This window comes from Lepisma saccharinum, chromosome 28 (genome assembly GCF_977018435.1).
Source record: "Lepisma saccharinum chromosome 28, izLepSacc3.1, whole genome shotgun sequence".
NCBI classification, from domain to species: domain Eukaryota; kingdom Metazoa; phylum Arthropoda; class Insecta; order Zygentoma; family Lepismatidae; genus Lepisma; species Lepisma saccharinum.
This window is the reverse complement of record NC_139256.1, coordinates 43,246,845-43,259,766: the sequence shown is the minus strand read 5'-3', so window position 1 is coordinate 43,259,766 and position 12,922 is coordinate 43,246,845.

Sequence of the window (12,922 nt, the reverse complement as noted above, 5' to 3'; positions counted from 1 at the left end):
AGTAACCTCTAACTAGAGCTGCGCAGAAGACACCCCCTGGAAACCATTTTTCGTTCTTCTGCGCAGACGCAAGAGCTACAGTGCGTCACTGAGCATCTTCGAACTGGCACTAAAGTAAAGGCTCTCGAAACATTTTCGTTCTTGTGCGTTCAGGCGCAAAATACTGCACGCCATTGCACATCCTCCATCTTTCACTGCGCAGAAGCACTGTTGCCAACTTAGCTCTTTTAGAGCCAGATCTGGCCTTTTTGTCAGTCATGAAATGCTCCAAGGGAAACTCAACCTACAAATCTATTACTTTTATTTTAGTCGTAGCACATTTCTATTTTTTAATAAAAATTGCTAAATGAATGCAAATTCATAATTTCACATAAATATAAATATCTCCATGTTAACCGGAAAAAAAATAGGGAAACTGTGGACACATGTAAATATTCGCATTTTTGTTTGTTAGCGTCTTTTTTTGGCACATTTGGCTAATTACGACGACGAATCTGAGTGTTTGTTACATAAAAATAATGATGAGACACTCATAAAGAACACACATGCCAAGTCCGTGACTCAAACCGAGAACTTCGGAGGCGAGATCGAAAGTCGACCACTACAAGCGCTCGAAGTAGATGAACGTGAGAAAAAGAAAACTGTCCAACACATGAATTAAAGTATATACATTTCTTACATCGCTACTAGGTCACTCTAGGTAGAAGTTACCATACAACAATTTCGTGATAGTATATAACTTTGCTTCTCTCTTGCTCAATCAACGTTGAGTCAATTTTACGTGTATTGGGACGTGAAGACAGATTCATGCACTTTCGTAGATCTGGCCCCCTGAAAGTAGTTTTCAGTTCCAAATTAGCTCTTTTACTAAATAGTCTGTGGCAACACTGCTGGAAGACTCCGCCTACATGCTGCCTTTAGTTCTTCAGCGCAGACGCAGAGGGCTATAGAGCATGTCACTGCGCATCGTTCTATTGCGCAGGCGCAGTACGCGTCACACCTTTTCTAACAGGAACATTCTTCTCAGTAGAAGCATTGTAAACTTTCCGGTTAGCGTCAGGATTAAATTACTTTGGAAACTCCAGAATAAAATTACCATTTCATAGAAGACCCTGTGCCAAATGCAGCAACAAAACCATCAAACAACTAATAGTTCACAGCGAGCGTTTCCCTAAAGTTGCAACCTCGCTACTCTCGCCTTTTATCTATATTTAAAGGCGTTGCTATGACCTGGTGCTATGTTTCACTTTATAACATGGCTGCAAAGCTCCGTTGCTTCTGTAATGGCACTCCCACCTAAAAGGACGACTGACGTCACAGCCGCGGGAGACTCGCATACAAGGTAATAAAACTCTGCAATCAAAGCCCGGGCGGCACAAAAGCAGGGGACGTTTCAGCGCTGGAGCGTTCAATACCAGGTTACGATGTTCGACCTCAAATCAGGACACACAGGGTGACCACCGCCAAGATTAATGACGGCAGTTGAAGCTTTGCAGGAAATGGTCCCTGGACACCAAAGGCCAGCTGGAACCAGAGCAGTGCATCACGAGAATTATGGAAATCGGTACAAGGACTCTTGCGACACTTGTGTGGGAGTCAGTCGGGTTAGGTACAGTCAGATTCAAAAGTAGCTGTCATTCTTCCGCAAGGTTCCCACACATTTTGCCAAACCAAATTCATGACTTTTCCAGGTTTTTCTGGAACTTTTAAAATAACTTTCCACGCGACTATATGGGCCTCCTTCAAGGCGTTGTGGTTGCGTCGTTGCCTTTGTAACCCAGGGGACCCGGGTTCGATATCCGGTGGAGGCACATCGTGGTTCGGATTCCCCTTTGAACAGTAAGTTCAGTTCCAATTAGCCTTTCTGTGCATAAATTACATTTAAAAACAAAATCAACAATTATCATCCATTTTGTATGCTACTACGAGTATAAGTAAATTTTATTCAACAGTGTTGAAAATAAATTAGGAAAAATAAAGAAACATTTTTATTAGAAATATTCAAAATCAGAGAACGCACTTGGAACGAAATAGTAAAATGTGCTTTCAGATTCCAATTCCTGGAAAATAATTATTAATTTCACTGACTTTTCCTGGTTTTCCGGGATTTACGGGTCAGTCGGAACAGGGTTCTATGATGTGGACATATCCTCTTTACTCTGAAATGTACTTTTATTGCGAAGTGAGAATGTCATTTTTACACAACCGAAGATTCTATGTACATATGTAATCATCTCATCTGTAGGCTGGCACAAAAAACAAAAAAGAGGCGGTTTCATTTATCTAAACTGCACTGGTAATATAGTGAATTACATTCTCTTTGAGAGAAGACGGCGTCGTTGGAAAAGGCATAACATGAACGTTGAAAGCGTGGGCACAGAAGGGAACGTGTCCCACCAATAATCACTCATGTGTGTGTGTGGGTGGGTGTGTATGTGTGTGTGTGCACGATATTTATGAATTCTCTCTAGTTCTTTCAATTACAAAAATATCTCGCGGCATTTCGCAGACTGGAATGGAAACATTTAAATAATTTTGGGCCGAAATTATCTGACTTTCTGTCATAAAGATAAAATGTTCTAGTTTTTTAAAATCTTTTTCGATAAAAACTTATTTACAAATGTGAAGAAGAGTAGACCGAGATAAATTTGAATCCCTCAAATATACTGAATGGACAATTTCAATGTTAAGGGTACGGTACTAACTTATAATTCAAAAAATCATAAGCTGATTTATTCAAGTGTTACTGATAAAATATGATCTAAAATAATTCATATATCCAACGGTGAACTTCAATCTTCTGTGACGATTGTTATTATATGATACTTCTAAATATTTATACTGAAAATATAAATTAATATTTCATATACATGTAAGCTGTTTATTTTATGTGGAAAATAATAAATAGCTTTCATAAAGTGCTGGTACTCTTCTACATATTTAATGTTGCATATGAATGAAAATGTAATTGTTACAAGGTATGCAGCATTTGTTATGCAATGAATAGATGTTTCTTCTAATCCAAATTAATATTATCAAGATATTTGCGTAAATTATTAATGTTCTGTTAATGTATTTGAAGCTATATTCAGCATTCCAAATAGAAGTTAATAAACTAAATAATTATCATCTTTTTTCTAGATTTAGTAATAATTTAGATGTTCATAAAAAAAAGAAATACTAATTAATACAAATCAATCATTATTCTCATTGCTGCGTTAAGGTGCCGAAGCTCTGTTCAGTATTCAAAAAATAAACCATTGAGGCTAATATAATTCGTCTAGAATTACTTGAGATACATATTACACATAAATTATGAACAAGAACAAACTATGCAATGATTATAAATCCCAGTTCATCATAACGTGCATCTTTGTTACACAAAATACAAGTATAACATTATTGTGCCTCCAAGATGGCGCAGTGGTGACGTCGTCGGCTTGTAATCAAGAAGTCCCAAGGTTCGGTACGCGAAGGAGGCACATAGTGGTTGGCATCGAACTTTAATCTGTATATCCAGTCCCAATTAGCCTTTCGTTGCATAAAGTGGACTTAAAAACAAAACTCAAACAATACATCATTATCACAATTCTGATCCACTAAGAAAAGGGCACTTTTCTCTACAAGATCTGAGGTTATTATTTTGAACTTGGTCCCACATGCGACAACTGCTTGCGAAGACGAAATTGCCTCCGGCCCTCCCCAAAATCCGCGAGTCACGGCCGTCGATGATAAAAATCAATAAATCGTCGAAAAAAAGGGGCTATCTTAGCAAAGCATCGGCGTTTGACTTTGGGGAAGGAAGGATCCACCATTATTAGTTGAGGTCGATGCTACTAGGATCACCCTCCTGTATCTAATGGCTTCTGATCTTTGACTGTAACGAGAGCGGGGCGAGGGGAAGGGTGACGAACGGCGTTGCAGGGGGGGGGGGGCTGGAAACGATTCCAGGGTGAAAAATGCTGCCACTTAGCTCGTCGCCGTGTACTTTTCAACCTAATATTTTGCGACTCTAATGTCGTCCCGATCATGGCGGCACCGTCTGTCACGCGCATTTGCACAAGCACAAGCGACGCCGTCTGCGTCACACAACAAATCTACGCCACTTATCTTCCTCCCCCGGTTACGTTCGGGGCAGAACGACTTTTCGAAAAAAACTACCTCGTTTGTCATCGATCCGAGAATTTTCCTCACAAAGGCTAGAAATGTCATCGTAGTCATTCATTTTTTTTCGAGTCTTTGATACCGTACCAATCTAAAATAAGCACAGCATCAACCCAAATGTGTTTTTAGTTGTACTGTACGATAATATAGGATGTTTTCGTGTGACGTCAGAGGGCATCTCACCGTCATGTTCACAGGTCTTTGTCCGATCTGAAAGCTCGCGCATACAGACAATTTGGAAGATAATGAGTTTACATTTAGAATTAGAAATCATGTATTCATAAGCAAACTTCAGCCTGTGGTGGGGTTTAAGGGGTGCTCCTGCTACGTAGTGTACCCAATAGTCAACCTCACTTCCACCTAGTACACCCTGTACTGCAGACTAACGAGGCTCTGGCGACTGGCCCCATGGCCAGTATAATTCTGTGTCGTCCTGTGTTTTGTCCTTATTTGTGCTGAGCTCCCTTTTTAGCTTCAGCTTTTAACCAAGGTAAGGACATTTTAGTTTTCAGACACGCTTTTATTTTTGTTATGATAAGGGGCTGGACCCCGTATAGTGTGATGACGGCTGTTAAATAGCCTGTGATGACGCAACCAAAAAAATTTAATTCAGAATTTTAAAAAAATCAGCCTGTGGTTGCACTAACTATTAACTAGCAAATCTTATATAATCACACAAAAACAATAATACCTCTATGATAGATAGAAGTATCCAATTACAAATTTCACTGCCAAAGAATTGTCTAAACGTACGACTTTGTTGAGTTTGCTCGTTCAGATTCCTGCCCATTTTTGTGAATCTCTTTAGTCTTTAAAAGATGTTTCTGAATAACTTTCTACACTCAATAATGTTCGTGGAGGCCAACGATCGCTCCGTGGGTGCGAACTTGGGTATCGACAGAAAATGTTGTAGATATTGGGGGGGGGGGGGGTAGGATGCCGGCCAATAGAACGTGAATAGTACAAATAACAACAATGATAATAATTACCATAGTTATAGTAAGTATTATAAACTAATAAAAGTACAACAATCCCACTCCAAAATAATAATAATAAAGAAAAGTAAAACGTAAAGTGCTCCCTTCTGCTTAGCACCACGCCATGAAGGCGTATAGGGGGTGTGGGGGTAACGCCCCACACTTTCTTGATCCGGTCGTGAGTGGGGGTGATGTGATCAGCAAGGCTTTGAGGCCCACCCAGCCTAGAATCAATGGGTACCTGGGGGCAACTCTGGGGGTAAAGGCGGTCGGGCGTGATACTGATCACATCACCCCAACTATGGCCGTGATCAAGAATATGTGAAGCTCTACCTCCACATCACCCCCATATGTCTTCATGTCATGTGTGCATTTGCACAGGGGCACCTTTTAGCTTAACTTGCCTTTTACCTTATTAATATTATTATATCCCTGGCGGGGGAGAAATGGGATTTTTTCCACCTGTTCAAGCGGCTCCGGCACTCACCCAGCGTCGTATAAAGTGGGTGCCTGGAGGAAACTTTGGGGGGGGTAAAAGAGACCAGGGGAGCGGTGCTGATCACATAACCCCCCCCCTTCGGCCGAGATCAAAAAAGCCCTAACCCTACACCCCGTATACGCCCAATAAAAAACAAAGAATGACAATAGACTATTTTCCATTGTTATGTTGGCCATCCATTAAACAGAGATTTTAGTAATTATAATATGGGTTTTGTTACAATTTATGTCTTAGCAGATTTTCCAAAATTACAACTGCAGTAGTAGTTCTGAAGGCCTAATAAATATTAACCAGCAACACTAAAAGAATAATAAAAGTCCCGAAATGACAAACATGAAATGTAATTCTGAGACAAACACGTAACTTCCGGTCTGAGAGAAGTTTCTTGTTTCAGCCACCAGGAGACGCAAACAAACTTTACCCAAGTTGTAAGAAAGATGATTCGTGGGGAATTCGAATTTCGGGAAGTTGCTTTCGGCGAAGTCTTGCGTTCGCCCTGCTCCAACCTCGGCTACAAAAAGGCGTGGTTGCGGTTAGGGGGTGGGAGGACTACCGACATTCCTCACAGCTGCCGCTGACGTTATGAAAGGATTTATTCACAAAATGTTACTGGCTCTTTTAACGCAGTGCCCGGTCTGCTTGCGTAATTAACTCGTGACTCCGTGGCTTCCGCGCAAAGCATGCCGGGAGGGAACGCAGAGGCTCTTGGGATAGCAGCGTGGCTGACCACAAGTGGAGTCGTTTCGACTGATCGAATGGCGAGAGCACTTTCGGGAAACCTCTTGGTGTGGAAGCCAGGCTATTTCTGTCTGTGAGAGCGTATGGTACTCGCACCGAACGATGACTAAAGCAGGACATACACCACCGCACTTTTGGGAAACCCAAAACATTTTTACAGAAATCTTAGTTCTGAGACGCGTGGCAGATGAAGACGTACTGAAAGTGCACAATCGTTTTAAAATAATATTTATTGAGTACAAACGCCCTACTATAAGTTTAGCAAGCATGCTATTTTCAATCATTACAAAATTAAAAAAAATTAAATCAGAATTAGATTTCACGATGTTTTAAATTGACATTTTCTCAATAGCAGTCCGCACCGAATGCTTTCTTACAGATTGCAGGGGATCGTGTTGCTTGTCGCTTCAGCGTGACATATTCTTGTAGCGTGTTGTCTGGCACTTCGATCTGAAAGCTGTCTAGTGGTACAAAATAATCGCTAAGCTGAACGTATCTTGATACCCAGCGATCTTGGAAGAACAGATATGCGTAATTTGGTGCCGCTTTTGGCCTATTTACCTCAATCAAATCGCATGATTTGTGATTACGATTGGGGTCAGCGTACCATTCTTATTGTACACCCAACGGCAAAATAAATGGTACGCGAATTGTCCATCGCCATTTTATTTCAGACTGTTTTCCACAATATCATGATTATGAATCGACATAGAAACGTCATTAAGCAGAGGAAAACATCTGCATCGCATCAACAGAATTCAATTCTTTAAAACAACACAGGGTGTAGCACAGAAAAGAATTAAAATGGTGATGAACAATTTGCCTACTGTTATCTTTGCAGTTGGCTGTACAGAAACTTCTCCAACATGTACGCTAGGCCCTTCCATGGGGTAGTGAATATAACTCTATAGCCTTGTAATAAAGATGGCCGACACAATTCCTCATGGAACCATTTCAAGATATTCTATGCGTAAATAAAGTCTGTAGAGCATCACCCCTTGGGCAACTTTTCTTTTGTTTCTTATTTGAAAGGAAACTGAAGGATTTGCACGTAAAACCCATGGGTACCTTGCACTAACCACTCAGCCGGAGAGGTTGGCGCAAGCTGATTTTCGGTGCACACGGTCTGTACAGAGTTCAGGCTTTCCAGTCTAAAGCCTGACTGCTAAATTTCTTAGAAATAGGTACTCAATTGTTATCACGATTCTGGTCTGGTTCTCTTTTGGGAGCGAAACCAGGACCCTTTACATCAGAAGTGAGAGTAGGAATCCGTACTTGAATATGAGATTTCATGATAGAATTTTTCTTATCGGATTCTTATTCTCCACACAAACAAAGTGCATTAATGTTTAACTGCAATACAGTTTATTTTTGGTTACTACAAAACAAACAATTGAATTCGAGTTTTGATATTAAGTTCACTTTATGCACAGATAGGCTAAGCAGGACTGGACCTACAGTCTTGAGTGGGTGGAATGTACCTTCAACGGGCATATCGTAACGATGTGTAGAATCTTTGAAAACGTAAAGTACGAAGAACTCCAAATAAAAGACATTTAGCCGTCGCCTTTCCAGTCAGGAAATAGCTAGAAACATCTAAGGAATGTCTTGTCAGACATTGCCGAGCTTCCTTGATCGCCATCGGTGTAAACGTCGCAATCAAGGAAGAGATTACAGGACTGACTCTGCATTTGTTGAGTAAATTCAATCTGAATAAATGTCTGGGGAGAGAGAGGTCAGTGGTCAGTTCTAAATTATGGAGCTTCTCCACACAGTGAGAAATAGGTATTTCCGTTCACCATGCTGATCCAGTCTGTAGGGGTTTAAACTCGAGTGTTGTGTCTTGCCATCAAGTGTATAATTATTACCTCTCGCAACTTACCATCAACCTCACCATGAGTTGCGAGTTGCTCTAGAATAGAGAATGAATGATCAGCAAGCTACGTCACCCATTGGGACACCTAACGGTCCCTAGTTCGATCCCCGTTCCTAGGAGAACGTTACGATATAACCAGGGGGGGATTGATTACAAGGCGATGACGTTAGCGCTTCGCCGTTGGGAGGCTCAAAGTAAACACTTAAATACAAAATTCCTATAATTTATAATCTGCAAATTCAATTGCTTTATAACTTTCCTGATTTATTAACATTTTTAAATTTGTTCTCGAACCCTGTCATGCACTTTTCTGCTGTTATATCATTAGTTCCAGTACTTCTTGAAATTTCCAATCACGAAAAACTATAAATTTATAAATGCTTCGATTTTGTCGGTTATGTTCCGAATCTTGCTCAGCAATATTCGTCCGCGCTCTTATCCCCGTGAGCAGAGACCAACGTGTACGATAAAGCCTATCATTAATGCCGACAACACGACCCCGCTTTCAAGCACAATGACCAGCAAGTCATGAAACTTCTGCTCTCCCACGATGCGAGCGTTACAGCATCCACAAAGGAGCACAATAAGCAAGAAACCTTCCAGAACGACCAGTAAAACCCTTCGAAAGTGCGTACGGGGAAGATGCGTCGATTATACACCCCAAGAACAAATAGAGAACGGTGCCTGCGTCGGCCGTACGCACTAGCATTAGGGACAAGTTTTACGGCGCAAATGTCACGTCATTTTAAGACCTGAGTCGATCCTACTGCAAGATAATGCACGTTCCCATCTCGTAAACGGCAGCCCTTTTCACGAAGATGGTCAATGCGAGAGAATCCATCCCTGTATATCGACATAAAACTTCCAATTATGACGTTTTCCTACAAACGAAATGGCCCTAACCGAGACAATCGCCTTCGCGAAAGAAAGGGAATGAATGCGCAGGGAGATCAATCGCGACGTTAAGGGCCAGGCGGAGTTGAGAACGTGGATTACTGTCTCTTTACGAAATTTCGATTGGCGTGCGAGATGGTGACATAAATGTTCCGCGTAAATTTCTAGATGTTAGAGCGCAATGTCTTTTTGTGATTAACACATAAACGACTTTCAGTTACAAGAGAAACGTACTCGTATTAGCTGCTGTAAATCTGATCTGCAGGCAAGGACATATGTACAGTGTGTCCGTAAATAAATGTCATAAATTTTAGAGTACCTGCATGGCCTGGAACGAAGTGGGTAAATGGGTGATGCAAAGTGTAAATCTAATACGGTTAGGAACAATTTAAATGACTTTACATCATACAGAGCATACTATGAAGAGAAAGCCACAGGTAACAATTTTAATTCACGTTGCAGGTCATCATCACTGTATAGTGGTACTTATTTTACCTTACTTAACTAAGTTCTCCACTGCATATAATATTTAAATCGCCTGTTATCTTTGGTTACAAGTACCGAAAAGGTACTTCGTGCACTTCAATTCCAAACCTGCAATCAATAGAACAAGGTGGGCCTATTATAAAGATTATATCCTTGTCTGATTGGCTGCTCGAAGCAGCTGCAGTGAACAATCACGTTACAAGTTTCCTCCATTAGCTGATGATGTTAACATTTTCGGTGGGTGGTGACTGGTGACGCCGATCAGAAACGACTATCGCACGAATCGGTTTGATTGGCTTCTTTTATTTTACTGTACGTTTCTGGAAACGATTGGATAGTTGCGAAGATGAGGATGCTTGGAGTAAACACACGACACAAGTCGAATAGAGGGTGGTTCCAGACGCCAGAGCATCGTTAGTTTCACAAATTAAGTCCAGGGTGTACTACGTGGAAGTGAGGTTGACATTTGGGTGTCCTGATAAAGGTCCTTGCATTCCAGCACCAATCTGGTATAATGGCACGGTTTCTTGTAAGGCATTGCGCTAGTTTGAATATAGTCTGTGCCGGTTATCTCTGGGGCAAGGTAGAGCATAGAGGCCCAGAAGGGGGGGGATCGAGTGGGCAGAGCGAAGCAGTACAAGCTGCTGCGAAGGTTGGTGACTGCAGTCGCTCCCCCTCCACGCAATCCCGTTCCTCTCACGTGTTCATTGGCAGAGCAGTCTCGCGCCGCTACTTGAGCAGAGAATTTTTTTTCTTTCTCTTGCTCAAGAGATAGCCAGGACCGAGTATACCATCAGCCATCTTTGTCACGTGATTCAATATTAGTTGTGATTGGCTGCTTCCAATATCAGTAGGAAAACCAGCAGTGAAAAGGACAACCCTTTATTGTCAAAATCTGAAGGAGCAGAAACAGGAACGTTCATTTCTGGTTAGATAGTTAGTTCCGCAGCTAGATCGCAATTTCCATAGAAAATTCCGAGACGTGAGCGAAAAACTTGACTGCATTCACTGCAGGAACATTCTAGAACTCTTTCGAGTCAGGAAACCAATATACTAGCTTCCAATTCCAACTTTCTAGTAAGAAACTGTTCCTTTCCAAAGTTTTCTTTTCAGAAAAAGATAAACTTTACGTGAAATAATCTGCTTGATGTTGGGTATCTTTTAAAACATCCATCTTGAAATCCTGCAGCAAAATCCTACGAAAGCTCCTTTGAAAAACCCATCTGAGAGATTTGCCGAGCTAAACCTGAGACTAGGGGGAGACCAGAGACGAATCACGATGATAAATTCTTGCCTGGACTGCAATTACACGAATCGATTAAGCAATTTCCTTCTTTAGTTTATTACTAATGTCTCCCCCGCGATTGTACCGAGATGATTTGTTTCCACGGCCTTAACAAAGCATGTTGGAATTGCTTCGTGCATAGATTGCCTTATCAGGTACGATTTAGAATCATTGCGCCATAGGCCTTTTAGCAGTCGCTGGTATTCTTCAGATATTTTACAAGTACCAGTCCTCGTTCAAAAGACCGTTACTTCACACACGAACACATCTCTTGAAACAAAACCGTACGTTACCATAATTTCCTATACGAGATGCGATGATGATTCGTTTCAACGATGCTCAAAGAACCCTATTATACTCACTCTATAAAGTAACTTTTAAGGTCTACAGTACAGGGGAGAAGAATACCAGGTCAGGCAAATATGGAGGATGCAGCTATCATTAGTAATCAGAAACCGTGAATGTGCTCTTTCTAATCATTTTGTTTCGTGTAAAACGAAACCTGAGAGACATCTGACATTAAAAATCTGACAAATCAGTTTATAATCGAATACAATCGGTACCCTGCCTATTTCTCACCCTAAACAAAATAAAATTTCAAAACTGTTCTGAATTTCAGTTAGACTCGAACTTTCTTCACGCAATACGATATGCAGAGTGGGATACACAAAAAACTATCAAGAAAATTTCCCATCACCATTTTTATTTGTTTTGTTTTATGCCGTGTGAGGGTAAAGAATTAACAACACTGCTCCAGCAGGAGCATAATTTTTTCCCACCATTGTACACCCTGATGCTGTGACGGTTTTTCTGTAATTGAAATTTTCAGGAAAATATGCAATTTCCCTTACTTACCACAAGACGTAAAATTCCAAAAGGTATTGTATACGTTTTCATATTTAGTGGGAAAAAATGTACAGTCACGAACACTTCCGGCTTGTGACAATACCATTGACTCTCAATGAAATAGTTACAACCCAGAACAACAATGTGATATTGTTAACTTCGAACAACAATACAGCCACCTCTCCTCACCATGATTTTCTTTCTGCTTTCATCCAGACGTGCATTATTTATTTACAACACCACGAAAACCAGACTTCTTGACGCAGTTATACTAAACTCATTACCTCGCACAACCGGAAGAATAACTCCAAAAAGCATTTTGCCAAGAAAAGCCTTGGAGCGTGTAATGCTTTAAAAGCGAGAGATGTTGTTTTGGCAATTTCCGAGAGCCATTCCCTTTCCTTTATTCTGGTGCTCGAGCAGAGCTCTTCTTTCAAAAACCTGTCTCCCCTTGGTGAAATACAGCATGCATTTTCACCCCCCATTTACATGATTACGTTCTCGAAAATTTGCACTAATGGACGGTAGAGGGCTGGTAATTTAAGGACAGGCTGAGGGCTGCGAAATAAAATACATTCTTTTCACTTGGCGACGGAGGGTAAAAGAGGAGGTGAGTTAGACAAATCACTCAGAAAGAGAAATAATTCGTTTATGAAAATGTGACTTCTGCTTAACAAGATATGCCTTGCCCTGAAAGAAGAGACAAGGCGAGATAATGCAGAGATGCTCCACAGAACACTTCAGAGAGACATGAAAACTGAGGGGAAAAAAGAAGTGAAAAGGTTCTAAAGTGGGGAAAATAGGAAGAAATGGTTAAAGCTGTCGGGAAAAATAGAACGAAATAATAGTACCCAAATGTCAACATGATGTGAATGAAGACGAAATAGAAGTAAAGAGAAACTAAGAAAAGAATATTCTTCGTGGTGTAAGAATCACAAAAAGAAAAGCTAATGAATAAGGTAAGAACTCGCAGTTAAATATAAACGTGATAAAAGAATAAACTGAATGCGAAAAAGGAATCCAAGTAAATGAAGAGAAATACTGAAAGATAGCTGAAATAGAAGAATGTAAACGAAAATATTAGAAACTGTAGAGGGGACTCATATTTTGTTGAAACTAATAATTGAAGGCTAAGGGGAAAAACAATAAATGTCCAT